This window comes from Schistosoma haematobium, chromosome 1 (assembly GCF_000699445.3).
Source record: "Schistosoma haematobium chromosome 1, whole genome shotgun sequence".
Lineage (NCBI taxonomy): Eukaryota > Metazoa > Platyhelminthes > Trematoda > Strigeidida > Schistosomatidae > Schistosoma > Schistosoma haematobium.
In genome coordinates this window covers 47,234,117-47,253,646 of record NC_067196.1, presented here as the reverse complement: position 1 = coordinate 47,253,646, position 19,530 = coordinate 47,234,117, and the positions used below count along the sequence as shown (strand labels likewise).

Below are 19,530 nucleotides of genomic sequence, written 5' to 3'. Positions count from 1 at the left end.
TATATTTTTAGTCGTGTTAAATGACTTTTCCTTTATAATAATACTTCTTTTAAATCTACTTTTAAGTAGACAAGTTGCTTCACATTCTGCTTCAGTTTTAAAGACACGTCCAATCATTTGACTTTCATATATATTTAACTGCCCGTACAATCTTTTTGGTTCATTTAAACAAATAGGTACTAGAATGGGTACACAAATACCATCAATTATTTCATCCGTTGCTTGAACACTTGATGTTACTTGAAATCGATAACCTAATTCATGAATTATATCTTCACTGTTACAAAATGTTTGTCTATCCATATTATCATATTGACTACTAGTTATGAACGGTAAACATGGAAATTTTTCCGACAAGATATCTGGAACGAATACAAAAAACGTTATGAAAACAAATGACGTTTAAGATTTTTAAGCGACTAAAAATATAACAATAATATGTAATTTTAGGCTAAGACTGTTTTTCTATTGTGGTATATGCTACTGATGTCGAAAGATGTAGATAGTATGTATCACCAATCGAAAGTGAAATGCCTTGAAGCAGAAGGTTAAGAAGACCGAAGAGACGAGAACGAGAACAGAGAATGATTGCTGTGGAATCTAAAGAACAATGAAGTATCAGATGACTGACTAACATTTTGGTATATGAGTGGTTCTCAGATTTTTTTAACACGTTCCGTAATTCCGTCTTCAAATACATTTGGTTGTCCCCACTTGTGTTGTCGTTTACTACACTATGATTATTGAAATATTTTTATCTTTATAGTTTGTGTAATAACTATGTGTTATTTTAATAAATTAATATCTCATGACCTCAGTAACAACATGTTTGAATGAGGTATTAAATTGAATGGGATTTAATCATCATGGTAACTAAATTTTTTTCTCAGGGATTATATATTATCCGATAGAAATAGGTAACAGATAAATTACCTAGTTTTATGCCTCCAATAAGTCAATATTGAATATGTAATCATAAATCTATTACAATTCACTATCTTTACTACATTCAATCCATAGAATAGAAGAGACTATAACTACTTAACATTCCACTTTTTATTCACAATCTATTTATATAGATAAATGTAATTTAGCATAAAATTTCTTTGATTAATACCTTTACTACTGAAATAATAACAATTTAAGGTAATTAGTTATTGAATGAAAGAAAAAATCACACCAGAAAGAATAATCTACAATTTTTCGCAAATGTTTTGAATAACAGATATTCAATTTGGAAATAATTAATTGTATACATGGTAAATTTCACTAAACACATTCAATATTAAGGTACTTCTTTCGTAAATTTATATGGGACATAAATATTTCATGTAAGAATCTTTTTAATAAGTATGTGTAACTTTCAACAGAAATAAGATAATGATTTTTGATTTTAACTTTTTACTAAATAATCATAAAAATTGGTTCGACTTTGAATAACTTCCGGAAGCTGAACATTTAGTGACCTAATATCTGACATCATTTGGATCGTTTCTGATTGTTATTGGAATATACATGTCGTCAAACCTTGTTTACAATTAACGACTTAACTCGCGTTAGTGAATAACGGAATTGAATAAGTCCGGTACGAGAATACACTTCGAATACATATACTCCATACAATCGTTAATCCAGACGAACAATTGGGGGAACGAAGTGAAGATAGCGAAGAGAAGGGAGCGAAGATAAATGACGCGCAGTGAAGAAAGCGTGTGTGCCAACTCCATTTGGCCAATCAATATTCATAATCGAACAAAAATAAGTTACAGACATGTGATGAGTAGGTTAAGAAATCCACACACATACGCTTACATAAAAATAGTCAAGATTGATAAGCGAATAACTGACAAGGTAAAAATATGGCTTAAGAAGAATAAATAGATTGAACTGTCCGGAAGCTAGAATAAGCTATATGAACTTAAAAAAGCAACCGACACTACAAACATCAAAATCTGCGTTTCCATATTTTACCTAAGATAAATTGAACAAATTCTGATAGTTCCACTGCAAGTATGTAAATCTAGTCAGTTTTACTGACACTAAACACTATAAGGAAATTCATTTCAAACAAGTCATCATTCATAGATATTGTTGCTTTTTAACAACCAAATACGTTAATTTTTGAATGAACTTTTCTGCTTTTTACTTTGTTTATCTCTAGTCGAATACATTAATAAACTTGAAATTTAATATGGAAACAATTATCAACTACATATTACTTGAGTTGAATGATAAAGTATCCAAACACAAATTCATCTTATTGATGGTATTATGTAATCAACATAAATAAGCCATGTTCAGCAGAATATCATGCGAATCCCAATAATGACTAACAAAGAATGATGTCATTTAGACAAAGAAACAAGATTGGGAAAATATAACCTATTTATTATATAACCATATCACGAGTTTATATTATATTTTGCCACCCATACGAAAGTGCTTAAAACCATAAGGATTAAAATTTTTTAGCAAGTCATGCAAAATATTTTACAGCTATATACATACTTTTATTATCATTTGGTATTCTATGAACATTTATTGAAGTGCTTTCATCTGTCATTTGTTGCGTATTTGTAGGATTTTCCATAGATGATGCTTGAATTAATGTTTTTCTTGATTCTTCCGATTTTTTATCAGTATTTAAATTAGAACTTAGCATAATTTTTTCGGCAATTACTTCAATGTCTGGTACATAAATACATGTTGCATTACAGGCACTAAGTGATGGGAAATTGTTGCCATGCGCCAGTAGACCAGTGAAACGAAATGGAAGACACTGTTTTCTAGAATGATCATAATAGAATCTTTGAGGGTAACTTGTGTCGGTAGAATTCTTCTGAACATAGTAAAATATATAAAAAAAAATTAGCAATGATATCTCCGAAAAAAAATGACAAAAGTATATTTTACAAATGTTTTCTTCATGTAAACAATCGACTTATTTACGAAATATAAGAAATTAATTGTTAACAAGCTTTACATCCATTAAATGAAAACACCACTGTTAACTATTTTACGACTATTTGATTGTGAAATTACTAATGTATGTCATATAATTGATAGTTACCACAGTAAGTTATCGCTAACAAATGAATGCCTAGATAGTGGTCTCATTGCCTAAAATGGCGTTCTTAGTATTGTTGAGGCTAGTTTCCTCTATATCTGACTCCAATAAATGATATCCCGTTAACTGAGTATTTAAGGCATGCTAAATCTCCTAGTAGAATTATGGATTTACTCGAGATAATTCAGAAGCCTGAACACCAGTTGTAGGGATATTTTATTGTTAAAGATAAATAAAATACGCAAGTGTACAGCGAGCAATCACACTGTGAAACAAGGAGAGAGTGTGTTTGATTGAGCGCGTGTCTACACATCAATCCTTAATCTATTCTCCTATTGGTTGTAACATACAGATAATCAGTAATTTATCCATAGTTGATTAACACTCAAAAATATATATGGACTTTTAACTCATACACAGACACACACATGCTCTTGGTTTCACAGTGTGATTGCTCGCTGTACGCTTGCGGATTTTATTTATCTTTAACAATAAAATATCCCTACAACTGGTGTTCAGGCTTCTGAATTCTACTAGGAGATTTAGCCTGCCTTAAATACTCAGTTAACGGCATATCATTCATTGAAGTCAGATATAGAGGAAACTAGCCTCTACAGTATAAATATTTCAGTAAGAACATCAATAATGGGATCCAAGTGAACACAAATAGTAAGTTCCATAAATAAATAAGCACGGTCATATTTCTTACTATGTTCAAATACCGCTAGAAATCAAATCACTACAATATTACTATAAACATGATAACCTAATTAACTGCAGTTGATAAACTCCCTCTGAAAACTACGATATATAACCAATAAATTTTACAAAAACGATATTACAATAAATAGCAGAAATCTCTGTTCTAATCAAATATTTGTGAATAAAATTTGAAAATATAAAGATACTAATCAGTTTGTAACAACGTGAAGATGAAACTTGCTTGTAAAGGTAGTCTACAAACATCTTTCCCCATGCAAAATCCTTCACATTCTGCTTTTGTTACAAAACGATTGGAATTTCCAAAGCATCCACCGTATGTAAAAGGCATACACATTCGTTTATGCATGTCATAGTACCATCGTTTTTCAAAGTTTGAACATCCACCATGATCATATGGAAGTCGACAGACATCTAAAAATGTAAAGCATAAATTTTCCAAATGTTTTTGAAGTCGGTTAGATGAACACCAAGAGTAGCAATTAAAGTAGACTTGATAGATACCCTAAATAAAATGGTTGTTTTCATTTCAAAACTGGCTTTAATGGTAGTAGAACCGATAAACAGAGTACTTAAATTTCAAATGATTAAACAATTACGTTTTATTTTGGTTAAAATACTTTATCAAGCGCATAAAATACAATGGATTTTACCATTTGGTAAATATTAATTTAAAAGGTTTTTATACAAGTATTTAAATCTTGATTACATTAGCTTCACAATCTATTAATAGTCAAAATAGCTTTCAGAACAAATGGAAATCATACATAGACCTATTAATCAATGAAGAGAATCATCTTTAAATTAGCAATTTTTCAGTAACGTGTAAATATCACTTGACATGGAATAGTTTTATTAAAAACCCAGACTCTTCATGATGCAATGCCCCCAAATTTTCAATTCTGATTATTTCTTGATAAAGCTTAATCATTCATTTAGGGGAAGTCAGTCAGAAACTTTACATAACCTAAATACTTCTCCATAAAACCCAATCCACTCTTAGTGTGTTTGATTTCACCAATAATGAGATTTTCACAGTGGTTCATTGGATTTTTTCATAGTGAATTAAATTTTCAATCGAACTTCAGTCATATTAAAAATTATGGTAAAAGAGTCTAGTTACACACTGGTTTTCGTTTATTCTAGTTAATAGAAAACCATTTGGTATGTAAGTTTTATTTAAAATGTGTTTTCATTGAATACATCTTTAAAAATCTACTTCTTCTGAAGTCCAACTCATAACACTCATCCATCACACGTTTATTAACAGAATTTGCGGCGGCGAAACATGGCTATTAAGAGTGGAACACACTCTTAAGCTACTAGTATTTGACCACAGATGCCTTAGAAATGTTGCTGGCGCCTTCTGGGATCAGCGGGTAAGTAATGGTGAGGTTAGACGGAGGGTATTAGGGAATGATGATAAATCAGTCGATGAGGTTGTGAATCTTCATCGACTGAGTTGGTTGGGCCACGTGTTACGTATGCCCGAACACCGATTACCACAACGTGCAATTCTAACCGGTGTTCGAGATGGTTGAAAGAAAGTTAGGGGCGGCCAAACCAAAACGTGGTATCAGTGCTTGGAGTCACTAACTTCTAGTCTGAACCATGTTGGTAGATGCAGACTACTTGGTTGGGGTCCGCGTGACTACCGTAACCAATGGTTGGAGACTGTGTGTGACATGGCTCAGAATCCATCACAATGGCGTCGGTGTATACACTCTCTGTCTTCCCTTAAACTAAGAGATTAAAATCACTTCATATCTTTCTTTCTACTAACTAATTCTTTCTTCCTGTACTATATCCTTATCGCAATCTTTCTTTTATATATTACCACCTCTGAATTAACTACTTTTATGAATCCGGTGTCTATCTTGTTGTGTTAATGAGGTATGGCAACTTGGACGGATGCATATATGTGCCTGGTCCTACGTTGTAGCTGACTGACTGACTGACTTTTTCCCATATCGATAATCAGTAAGATCGTCTGTAAAAGGTTAATAGACACGAAATGTTCAAAACATGGTTGTTCAATGAACCATTGAATTTATTTTCTTATAAAAAAGTTTTAAATACAAAAACATTAACCAATTTATTCAACTTCTGAGGACAAAAACAAACCTATAGGATGTCCAGGTGTACATATATCTTGGCAAGCTTTATGACTAGGAAAGTTATTTCCATATTGTGGACAAGTTATATAGCTTCTGCACTGTGTTTCTCTAGGTTCGAAATACCATCTAGTAACCATAGCATTGCAGCCAAATGGTACTGTTACAATCGGGTTCATATGACAGACGTCTAAAATAAAGACAAAAAGATTAAGCGATTTCGAGCTTTAAAAAAAACTAATAAATGAAGAATATTATTCTAATTCACATCCTCTTACGGCTTTACTTTAAAATACAGTTATATTTATTCTCGTGCATGAAGAACAATAAATATATTAAGGTAATGCGTTAGTTAACAATTACAATGATGTACACTAAACATCAACCATATTAAAAGATAGTCATAAATCGAATGTTTGATGACATGCTTAGTAGTAGCAGTATTGGTGATAATAGTAATGGTAAGAATAATGAATGCACCCCATAGTCACAGTATACGAATAATACGAAACTGTGTACTAACTTTAAGTGATCCTTCCTGAGTTACTAATGGGGATGTTGAATTTGTGCTTTAGAGGAACTAGTACATCCACAATATCCACTTCTACGGAAACAGCTGAATCTATAAACTCACATTGTGAAGACAAAATTGGGTAACTTATCCCTTGTTTGAGAAAACATTTTGATCGACTAGTAAACAACAAACAAGAACTAACTGTATTAAACGTTATTTTTGGCATACTTGTCTAATGTGTCAACTAAAACTTCCCATCGAGCTTCTTGTATACTTTTTTCAAAAAACGTTCGGAATAACCAATTTAAGTTACCATACCGTGTTTGTATTGTTTGTTTATATCGCACTATATAGACAGATTTCTGAGAAGTTACAGACCAAAACAAAATGAAATAAGTAGACAAGAAGATCTTTCGTTACCAATTGTTAATTAAAACAAAACTATTCCTACAGCTTAATACTCATGTTCATTGAATCCTTACTGAATTTACTGAAGACAGGAAAACGAACTATACAATCAATCATTAGCTCATAAGCTTTGCTATTTAAAGCAAACAAACGTAAATTGCCAAAGATCATTCTCAAGAATAAATCTAATAGAAATGAAATGTTTCAAAGACATCACTGTCTATTAAACATATTCTTACATGCAAAATTTGTATCATGCCAATTTAATTTACTAAGTGGTGAACTGATGGTTATCTTGTAGTGTCGGTTATTATGTTAAGCCCACATACCTTATTCTAGCTTTTGGACAGCCCATTCTACCTGAGTCACATTCTGACCTTGTTAATTATTCGCTTACCAATCTTGACTGTTTTTATATGAGCTTATGTGTGTGTACACTTGTTATCTTATTCATCACATGTCTGTTGCCTACTTTCGTGTGCCTATAAATATTGATTCACGCTTAACTAAATTGAGTTGGCTTACTCGTCATTTCCACTGTGCGTCGTTTCGTTTAGCTCTATCCTATTCGCTTTATATACAAAATATATGTATTCAAAAGTCTATTCTCGTTATTTGACTTATTTAATTCCGTCATGACTAACGCGACTTAAGCCGATGATCATATACGAGGATAGACGACATATATTTTAATCGTTTTATGTGACGTTGGTTGTTCGAGCTTATAAGTTTGGTGGTCGATTTATCATGCAATACTAACTTTGTATAACTGACTAACCATTGGTCATCATATAAAATCTATGTCAATAACAATCATTCCTTAAATCAAATTGGAGTCAGATCCCGGGTCACTAAAGTGTGGAGCCCGTCAACAATATCGTCCGATCTAAATGACGACAAAATAGGGGGTCCCACTAAAGTGGCGAGCCCGCCGCCGCCGACCACATTGTGCGGTCTGATTGATGTCAAAGGGAAGGGTACCACTAAAATCTAAACTATTCTTAACAAATTCTAGTTCGGTTAAGAATATTTATTGTCTGCTAGTATTAAACCATGACAAACTACTTCAAGACGTTGGAAGCTTTGTTTATCTATCTGAAAAATTCTTTAAATTTGGTTAGTTTGGCTGATTCCGCTTTTTAGAACTACACAACAAATAATACTGGATAAGACGATTCCCGAAATTCATGCAGACGTTTAGTCTCCAATGGAGTATCTTTTCAAGATTGGCTATAAATCCGTTAAGAATTAGGCCAAATTAGAAAGTAACTATCCAAATACAGTCAGTGTATATTTTAATCGTTTTATGTGACGTTGGTTGTTCGAGCTTATAAGTTTGGTGGTCGGATTTATCATGCAATACTAACTTTGTATAACTGACTAACCATTGGTCATCATATAAAATCTATGTCACTTGAAACAAGCTCACATAGTCCTTTTAATACTCTACGTTAAACGTCGCATAAATTATTCTTTAATGAATCATATCACTTTATAAAGCAATTGGTAAACTAACTTTGTGTGTCTGTTCCTCGGGGTGGTTTTGGTAAGCAGTGATACTGACATGCACTACGAGTTGCATAAACACCTTCAGGTAGATTTCCAGTCCTTGCTTGCCATACTCCAAGCCATTGACTTGTTCTTCTCAAACGAAATGAAAATTTTTTATGAGGTATTTGAAATTCGCTTTCTTTTTCGTCTGGTTCACAAATTTCAAAGAAATAACAATCTCCGATGGTGTGGTTATAGGCCCATGCTTGAATTCCACTTCCAGGACATTTTGTGATTGGTTTATCAAAGTGGCAGCGGGCAAACTCTTTGAATAAACGTGTCAGAATAAAATATCATTAGTAATAGCTGAATAGTTAGTAACCTTTCTTAGCCGACTGTGCAGAAACTTTGCTTTATATCAAGTCTAACGCACCAGAGAAAAATAAGTAGTTTGGCAACCTATCTATTTGTTTATTTCCTCTGCTTAATAACAAATATTTCTGGAAAATGTCATTACTTAGAAGCCTCAAATCATTTAAGTTATCTACCATGTGAACGAATTTATTAGGTCTCATGTTTTATTTGTACATTAGTTCTCAGTTAAATTTAAGCTTTTAGATAAAGTTTAGTTCTCTGAACAGGATGGTTTAGTCATGGGGCATTCATCGTTATTATGAACGACATCATCAGTAAAACCTTCAGGTGGAAGTGAAGTGTTCGAATTTTTCCACATATGACTCTCAGCTTTTCCTGTCGATCTCGTTCTTGATTGGTTATTGAGGACCTTTAACCTCTCATTGTCTACTTTTCCATTTTGATTGTATCTCCAAGACTCAAATCAAATCTACATGAATTTTATGCTGATGATGTCTTTCAGAATAACGTTAAAAGCTCCACAACTAAACCATCCAGTTCAGAGAATAAAACTCCACCAAAAATCATCCTGAACTGCAAATCTTTACCATCTCAAATTTAGGCTTTAAAAGCGATCAATTCCAGGTATAATTTATAGAAGTGATAATGATCCCTATATATCTTTAATCTACAGATAAGCCAAATACAAAAATATCATTATTAGAAAGGTTTGAGTTATCCCGTTATTAATATTCCTGAGTAGTTTAATCAGTCTTAACTGGTATATGTGTTTTATAAGAATTATTTCGGTACAGACAATTTTTACGCATTTTGGAAGAGATGAATTAGAGTGCCAGCCAAAACCCAACTTGTGAAAAGTGGTTAAATAGAGACAATTGACATAGGATAAGCATCTGTCAGCCGACACTGAGAAAAGTGTAGTCAACAATATCAACAACGGGACTACTCAAACCTTCTTAAAAACTGTATTAATATCATCCTCGTTAAAAAGGTGAGTAACTAACTGCACTAAGTAGCTTAGTGAATAGTGGGTTTTTATTTAAAGAGCAAAGTAAAGGATTCAAGTTTTTATGCGGGCATCAACAATAGGTAGCACATAAATCTAGCTGATGAGTTCCTAGTTAGCCAAAATACTTGTCCTGAATTCCAGTGCTAGCCTTGATTCATCTCTTTAGTCAAATACAAAACTTTAAACAAACCAGCACTTTGTGATCTAAAAAGCTGATAATTTCTTGAATAATAATGAAGCTGCAAATGAAAGCATATCCGGTAAACCAGTTCAGAGTACTTAATCTAAACCTAACGTCTTCTTTTCTTCCAGTAAAAGAGTGAACACTGTTTTAATAAGTACTGAGTTATTTACATGAACAATAAAAACTGAAAAAAATAACTAGAAAACATTGAAAGTTTTGTAAACCTAGTCACTGATGGTAGTCTTATTGCAGTCAGGCACCACCATACCTATTTTCAATTAATAGAGTCCTGAGTTTCGTAAAGAGCTTTCATGATGTATATCTTGCTAAAACTGTTATGTTGTAAAACATCTGTTTGTCAGTTGTAGTGCTTTAAGTATTGTAAACTCTAGCTCTCCCAAAACACGAATGACTCGTTCACCTTCAGAGTGATCAATCATCTGTAATTGTCATATTGCTAAGAAATGTCAAGTTCTTGGTAGCTCTTAAAAACAGGCAATGATGGAAGTGTGATGTATGCTACTTATATTGACATAAGTAGTAGATGATGTTAGTTGTGAACAGAAAGTCTGGCAGCAGAGAGACAAGAGGGTCAAACAGTAAAGAATGGAAACAGAATGCAATTTGTATGAAAATCCAAGAATAATGAAGTCTGAGTCATTTTGAGACAATTGGTGGACATTTTGCAAATTAAGCATTTACTTTATGATTGTTAGATTTTATTAACAAGTCCTGTAAGTTTGCGTTAAATATATTCGATTGTTCTCACCCATGTTCTGCTAACAACAGAAGCTTTAAAATAATCTCGATCCGAATGTCACAAAGATTATTTCTTATGAGATATCAATCAAAACAGTTCAACATAGAATTTACTTAACGAATATTTGGAATATCAGCGGTGCGAAACAAAGTTTATTATAAACTTCAGTTGGTAGTTAATTATCTGTAAAAACTGTATTATCTTGGATCAATCTAGTTGGATACTTTATGTTGTAAAAACATAAAATTTGTATACTTAAGAAAATGATTTGTTAGGAATAAATTGATAGTAGTACAATTTACTATTTATTAAGGTATTTGTCCATAAGTATTTCCCTACATCTTTTTATCGGTTACATTCAAAATGACAGTAGAACAATTATGATTTAGGTAAAGTTTCTTTTGGAAACAATGATTAAAAGATTTAAATTAGAAGTTTTTCAATTACAGCAGATTAACATGTGATATAATTACATCAAAATAATATCGAGTTAATGAAGATTAACAGTACGCTGTTGTAAAAGTACATCATTCTAACAAATAAATGAGTGGAAAATACACACACACATCGAGTTGCAACTTTTTCAATCTGCAACATTGAAAAACATTTGTTTAAGTGCGTTCTGATATTAGTTAGTATAAATTAATTTCATATCCATATTTAATAAGACAGACTTTTTAAAATAGATACCTGATAATCGAAAATCTATCAACTAGGTTATCATCAACTATTGAATTTATTTAAGTGGAATCTAGTTCATTATCTCTCCGTGTGCAGGTCGTGGATGCGTACTGCTGAAGAGTCCTATATCATGATGAAACGGCTATCCAATGCTTCAAAGTTTTCAGTAATGATCTAGCTCCGATCAGTTTGTGATTTCAACAGTAGAAATACTACAATCTCTAAAAATCCCCTTTATGAATATCATTGTTTTGTGTGTTATAAAATTATAAACATTAATTCACGTTAATTAAAATACCTTTATTTGATATTTTAATTGTGATATAAACACTGGAAAGTTGTAGTACACCGTTCCGATAAAAGAGACGAAAAAATAGCGTTTAACTGAAAAAAATTATTCCACGATGGTTTAAGGCAGCATAATATACGTATTATACAGAGATGTTTATTGTGAAAGAATCATATTCAAAATTCACCATACATAGATGAAATGGATGAAACGTAATCAAATATACATCATTCACTTCCATTATTTTAAAATAATTCTAAAACAGTCTTCAATAAATGAAATATGGTGTCTCAGATACTACTTGAAAATCCTAATCACTGACTGTAAACCATTCATAGTTGAACTATTGACTCCCACTATTAAAAAAAACATGATTTAAGTAGTTTCAAAGAACGTCAGAAACTTAACTGGAATTCACTGAAAAATTTCTTTACATTCTCATTTGTGAATGGTAAAATGAATAATTTATTACATTACACAGTTTATATAATACATGTTTTGCGTGTTACAATATAAACTTATTTCTTCCTAGTAAATATAATCAATCCATTACTACATTTAAAAAGTTATTTTAACTACCTGACATTATTTATCGAATCAAATCTTATTTCTTTGCAACTGCGCATAAGTCATGAAAACACAACTTTATTAACTTGAACAAATATTCGTCAATATTAGAAAAACTAGTTTGACAAAAACTAGGCTCCGAGTATAGAAAAATTTTAATTGAACTAATCTCAACGATTGAATTTTAAAATAATTCCAACGTTTCGTCCAGCAAACTTGTCTAAACTTCTTCAGGATAATAATCCTGGTCGAAACGTTAGAACTATTTTAAATTTCAATCGCTGAGATTATTTCAAATAAAATTTTCACATATAATAACTTTATTAGCTATTCTTATAAACTATATATTTATAGTTAACTTAAAGTAATCTAAGTGACTTATTAAATAACCGTAAAACTACAATCATTACATGAAATGCAATTGGAAAGTCTATATTTCAGATCAAATATATTAAATATATAGTACAAAGTTAAGATAACCGTCATTACACATAAATTTATTGTTTCGATTTTGGTATAGGGAAACTTAATACAAAACATTCATATAATCATCATTCTTTTACTTATAATCAGAATGTAACCCATCGTCCTGACTTAGTAACCCGTAGTAAGGTTCTAGTAACGATGTATATAGTATTAATAATAGTAATAAATGGAAGAAAAAGAAGAAAAGGTAGTAATAAGTTTTTTTTCAAATAGATAGTCATAAATCAAATGGATTGTGCAAAGTAACTTCTTATTTAAAATCATTTACTTAAGCTGTATATTCTTATTTATTCATTATCCTTTAGGAACTGTTAGTATTTATGATTCACTATGAAATTTGTAGCTTTATTGGTGTTAACTAAAAAAACTAAACAAACTTAAAAACCGAGATGAAAAGTAATCATGAAATAGATAAATTTACAGATAGAAGTGGGTGTGAATGACCCTAAACAAAATCTAACCCAAAACATCAATATTAAAAGGCAAGTATAAATTCAGTACTTTACGTCTTAAAATTTGGTTGGGTTTTTATATGATCTAATCACCATGGAAGATCATTAGTGAATTGCTGCTTTATTTGTAATTTGGTCATTCCCTAAAGTTAAGACCTCCAAGGAAATTTCGAGATATCAATTTCTGTGCTATTCACTGTTCAAAACATGGTGATTCTTAAGTTGAAAAATAAGTAGACAGTAACTGTTTGCTGATAGTTTTCATCACTTAACAATATCAATTAATGAACCATTGATGAACTAGGTATACTGTAAATCTGTTTAGTCTAAATTTATGCGTTATTGTTGAAAAACGCCTATAACTCTTACTTTTAAAAGATGATTGAATAGAAACATTTACCTTGGTTGAACTAAACTACTTTCAGTTAAATTGTGATGTATGAAGGCTAATAAATAACCGAATCAGTATTAGATTTGAAGAGAATGGGGTGCATTTTTCTGTCATAGGTGATTCAGAAGTAAACCTTAAGATTAATTACTGCTTGTTCCATAGCTTCGAAAAAGAGATCGTTTCTAGAAGCTAGCAACGTTTAGTATATTCATGAAAAACTAATACATGACTTTTTGCCGCCATTTCTTCATAAAAGTTACATTAACCCTTTGCTTCGTGAAGCTGTCAGTTTACTTAAAAAGTTAAAGTTCACGTTTTGCTAAATTATAGTCTATTTGTTAACGGCTAATCGGAAAGCGATTGCTCAATCATTAACGTCCTTAGATTAATAATAAAATTGATTTATATTAACATAGATGGATGTGATTGTTAACACCTAAGAAAACTGTTGATAAACAAAACAAATGAATATAATTTATAACTAACTTGGATTTTTCAAACGATTCTCGCACACTGTTTGACATTTTTCTAATGTGTCAAAATGATTTCCACGGGCACCACAACCGGTATATGTATAAGGTTGACAGTGACCCAAACGACGATCATAATAATAACGAGTTAATGGTACATAAGGGTATTCACTTGTTGTTTGATATTGACCACCGGATAGTGAACATGTACCATAACTATGACTATCCAAACAAATATCCCAAGCTAAATATGCATACATAATTAATAAACACAATTAACCGTTGATTAAATCAACTGTTTATAAGTTTTGACAATTCACTATTCCAGTTTGCACTGAAAGATATGAGGTACCGTTAAATAGAAGTCTGATAAGAATATAATTATTCGAAACTTTACATAAAAATCCTAATGGTGTATTACAATTTAAATGATACCGTTAATATCTGTTCATTCTATTAAAAGTTTCCTTGTTCGATTACTCTATTTTTGCTATTTTTTTCTAACTGAGGGGGGGGCGATGGGTAAAATAAGATTTTGGTCTAATTAGATCTTTCTGTTAATTTTCAGAAACATCAATAAATATTTCCTTAATAGTAATTCAGTGATAAAAGATATCAGGTTTTAATTATCCTAAAATGATCGAATATTACATAAGATTCTTGAAAAATGCAGTACGTAATACGCTTTGATAAGTTGTCATCTTCGTAGTTATTTGTTTATTCTGGTTAACAGTATTTTTGGTCAGTCATAGTTACCTTACAGATTGAGAATTTATTTGACCGACAGTAGTATTATCAAAAGTCTTTAACTCAGAATTGAATCGAACGGTACTTGGTTCGAGTCCATGAGTAAACACCAACTCTGGGATGCCGGTACATTCCGCTGGAGAGTCCCACCTAGGACAAAACGTACGTCCTGGATCTCACTGCTAGCGATCACTCATCTCTGCTTATGAAGATACATATGTTTCTTATCCTTTTGGGCGAATGTTGCTGGAATCAGATTCATATAAGAAATAGGAGTTAAGCTCGTTATTGTTTGCTGTTTAACAACCTTTTTAATCACAGAGGTACAGAAAGTCAGGTTATTGATGAGGAATATGGCCCAAGATGATGGATAGAAAGAGTTATGATAATTCAAAATTTTAAAATGAATTTCACAAAATCGCATGATACAAAATAATTAGATTTAAAACCTTGCTAGCTTTTCTTTAATTTCTTAACAGCAACTGTCCCAATATTAACTGGTGTATTCTGACGAATACTTTCAAGGGGACCTTCTGAAGGACAAGAAGGGTTGGATTAAATGATTCAGAGTTTGAGTATCACTTGATTCTCTTATCATCATTGAATAGGGCCATCATATTGGTAGGTAAATATGATACAAATAAATCAACATAGAATAAGAAATAATTGCCATTTTTCTGAGTCAAAATGTCTAGATGGATAGTTTATAAGTTTGATAATGAAGTAGTTTTGTCTAAATTCAATAGACTGCATGGTTTGGAACCATCACATGGTATGAATGTCTTTTCTATTTTCAATATATTTTATAGTATCCAAAACAATAATCTGGTGACTTTACTGAGATTTATGTTTTGATTTCAAAGTATTATCACAATGACTACACAACATACTTAGAATTATTTAGTAAACATGAAATTTCATAAAATAACTTACGATAACGATCTGCATGATGTTGTGTAATTTGTTTCATCTTCTCAAATACCTGTGCACTTAACGGTGGAGATTCATCATAATCAACTAATGTTTCTTCCACTAAACTTTGTTGTGATTTCGTATGATTTGATGTACTTAAAATATGTGTTGAAAATTGAGAACATGCTAGTTCACATTCTTTTCGCGAAAGAAATCGATTAAAGTTGCCTAAACAACCTCCGTATAAAAATACTCGACATTTTGATGTATTGCTGTCATAAAAATAACGAGTTTGAAAACTTGTACATGGACCAGGATCTTTTGGAAGTTGACAAACTTCTACATGAATAAAGATAATATGTTAACCACATGTACTCGTTTCTTTAAAAAACATCAATTTATAACGTATATAGATTTATAAATGCTGTACTTTGTATTTGAAAGTCAATATCCTACTACTTATAGTAGTGCAGTCATCATGATTATCTAAAAGAACATTTAAATATGAAAATATTATGAATCGAGAAATGACTTACTCAGAAACCGTGAATATCCTAAATTCATTGAAATTAGTATTATATTTCAAGAAAGTCAACAGAGTTTATGTCTATGAGTTCACGGGATCTTGTGACTTTCAGTTTTGATAAAAATCCTTTTGTTCTTAGTCATGTTGAATAATTTTGGATAATATTTAGAAATAAGGTTTTTAAATGTCGTAGGATTTTGGTTTCTTGTGACTGAGTTGATTTCCTAGTTACTTCAAGACTACCGAGACTTTCTATCAACTCGGTAATTTCGTATACACTTGGAAATCGGTTACCCTTAACAAATGATCATAATTTATCTTCATTTATCACACTTTTATTTAACCTTATTTATTTGAATATCAACTGACCTTCAAAACTAGATGCCATACAAGTAGTTTCACATTCACTTCTTGAAGCGAAATTATTTCCAGGTTGTTCAATTATTTGATCGGGATTTGTACATTCAGAAAAACGTACACATTGGTTAATTTCAGGTAGATATGACCAACGATAAGTTTTAATACTTTGATCTGTGCAGTTCCACATGACATGAGTTTTCCGAGCAAAACAGCGATCTTAAATAGGCGAGAAAATTTGAGAAAACAGAACTTGAGCAACAAATTGTTATACATTGCTATAATGAGTAATATAATATTACTTGATAGAAAATTTTTTAAACTTATTTTTGCTTTAGTTAACTGTCCTTCATGTCTTCTGAATCTGAAGACTGGAACACAAACTCAGGACTTTATTCTTATGTTAGTGTTAACCACTAGACAGTATGAATTATTTAGCTAGCTAGAGTTTCATACTTTAATTATGAATGTGACATATCATCTGGATTACATTTTCTCTTCGTCTTATGCACCAACAAAAAAATTGCAAATATCAACTACGTAAAGTATTAACTCTAAAAATATGGATTGTGTGCTCAGTTCGGAATTGATTGAGCTACTCTCACTTAATCCTTGTTAGCTCAGATATCTATCGAGGAAATATTGGAAATCAATCAGCAATATCAGTAGGCTTTCAAAAGAACATTTGAATGTACACTGATTCTATTAGATACTATTGAATAATTTGTTCATTTCAAAATGTTAATGCCTTACTCTGAAATGTTTCAACATCTCAGTTCAAGAAACTTCATTTTTACGCTGGATATAATTTTTTTTATCTACTAATTTGTCTATGAACTTTCTTTTTATGTTGTGCGATCTACGAATGGCTTGAGAAAGAAAGCTTTTATCGAATCATTAGTGTCAGATGTGGATTGAATGTGAATTTCAGATATATATATTTGATTTTGAATCAAAATTATGCTAAACAATATTTAAAAGAGTTATCAGGTAATCGTACTTCTCTTTTGATAACATTTTTTATTTACTTATAATCAATCTACTTTAAATTAAACGAAGTAGCGTTGCTACTATATGGATAGAAATTAGTAACCATTGGTAAGTTTTTTTGCTATTTTATGTGGTTTTTTTAATACAGTAATAAATAAAACTTACTTTGTAAATGTTTTTCATTTGGTGAAGATTTGACACATTCTCGTAAACAATCGTAACCATTTGGAAAGTATTGTTCCATACTACAACCAGGTCGTTTTGTATTTAAATGAAATGCTTTACATGTAGCACTGGACACACTAAAATGAAATGCAATGACATCTTTTTCACTTGATACATCCTGTTGATTACCACTTACTGATAGTGTGTAACATTTTTTGATATGTGGGTTTGAATCGCAACGTTGATCCCCTAAATATTGAATTATATAGAACATAGCAAATAGAAATTATTCTAAGTCATTAAATACGATTGTAACGTTAATTAAATCTATACTAATAATGGAAAAGAAATATTTATTAACAAGTATATCAAGGAGTTGAAAGAGACATATTTTGATGTTCGTGATTAAGTGTAAACTAATGATGAGCTATCATTTGTGGCAACTAACTACAGTGATCCACTACGACTGATTTTATCAAAATTCGTCTTAGATGTGCATCTAGTTGAAATATTTCCTTTATTCTTTTTATCAAAAACTAGTTTTATAGTAAACAGTCCCTCTTATTGAGCTGGACTGTTTAGATGTTATATAGTTGCCGACGTTAAATAATCTAGTTTAAAATTGATCCTAATGACCTGAAAACATCGGCTTTTATTTTCGTCTGTCATATACTATGTTATTAAATCTTATTCTTAGTTTTTATTTGTTCCCTTAGCCTTATTTATTTAGATGAAATAATACTGTTGGTATCATTATTGTTTATAATGACAGCAGTTTATTATACCGAAAATTAACTTATGGGATAATCGTGATTAGACTAATTTTTGTACTAAAAATATAACGGAACTTACTATCAGGCCTGACAATTCTAGCTTTACATGCCGCCTGACAAGCTTGAGCATCGTCAAATGTATTTTCTGAAGCACCACATCCACTGTAACTGTATGCTTCACAATTACTAGTATGAGCATTAAAAAACCATCTTTGGAAGTTTAAAAAGTGGCATGTCTGATTTCGTCGATGTTCTTCAGAGCAATTTAATGGTCGGCAAAAGCCAAAAACAGGTTGTCGCCGACAGGGTTCAAGATCTAATTAATGTGAAAAGATAGATTAGTTTTTATCAATATTAAATACTGCAAATAATCTGGAGTAAAAATATTTACTTCAACCAGCTCAGTGAACAAAACTCCATCAAAATCATCCACTTGAGCTACAAATCTCCTACTATGGAAAACATCATTTGTTAATTCAAAAACATTGGTTACAAACTGATGAATTTATCTTTTAGCTGAAACTTGGATAAAAAGATTTACCATTTGAGTTCACTTTTATTATTACACTTGTTAGCTGACTGTCATTCTGACGATTTAAAGAGATTCTTGATAAAAACTAACTTAGACTTATGTTTCAACAAGTATCCATGTTCTGTTTACAATCAACTTTTTTTTAAAAATGCTTTCTGATCTTCAAATGATGAAAGAAACTGTTTGTACAACAAAATGTATAGCTTGGAAATATGCGAAAAATTTCCATAATACATAACAATATACTGATTTGAGTATAGAAATGAAATAATTTTGTGTACATTTAAATGTTATTAGATTAAATTATACATTTATCTAATATTTTATTAGTCAGTTTTTGCATAAACAGTCAATTTAACAATACATGATCAATTGAAGTGGTTATGATACTATTGAAACATAGCTAGATCTCAGTGTAAGTTATGATGAAAAATAAAATAAATTATATTAAATTCTTAATTTATTAGTTAAGATCATGAGTCAATTGAAGCTAGACCACCATGGAAAACCTGGAAGTACTAGACGGTCGTTTCGTCTTGTTGTGGGACTC

At 31.1% G+C, this 19,530-nt stretch overlaps 1 protein-coding gene across 1 annotated transcript in view; it reads right to left on the bottom strand.

Annotated features, from left to right (window-relative positions):
• Positions 1 to 2,401: 2,401 nt before the first annotated feature.
• The window catches only part of TFPI2 (Tissue factor pathway inhibitor 2), a 41,366-nt gene continuing 24,237 nt past the window's right edge, over positions 2,402 to 19,530 (bottom strand). The window contains exons 10-18 of the mRNA XM_051208878.1: positions 18,528 to 18,764; positions 17,676 to 17,924; positions 16,533 to 16,739; positions 15,659 to 15,976; positions 13,995 to 14,222; positions 8,340 to 8,639; positions 5,912 to 6,091; positions 4,011 to 4,201; positions 2,402 to 2,839 (exon numbers count right to left, since the gene is read on the bottom strand). The gene's annotated coding sequence lies outside the window, so the exon portion shown is untranslated. The remainder of the gene's footprint in view (positions 2,840 to 4,010; positions 4,202 to 5,911; positions 6,092 to 8,339; positions 8,640 to 13,994; positions 14,223 to 15,658; positions 15,977 to 16,532; positions 16,740 to 17,675; positions 17,925 to 18,527; positions 18,765 to 19,530) is intronic.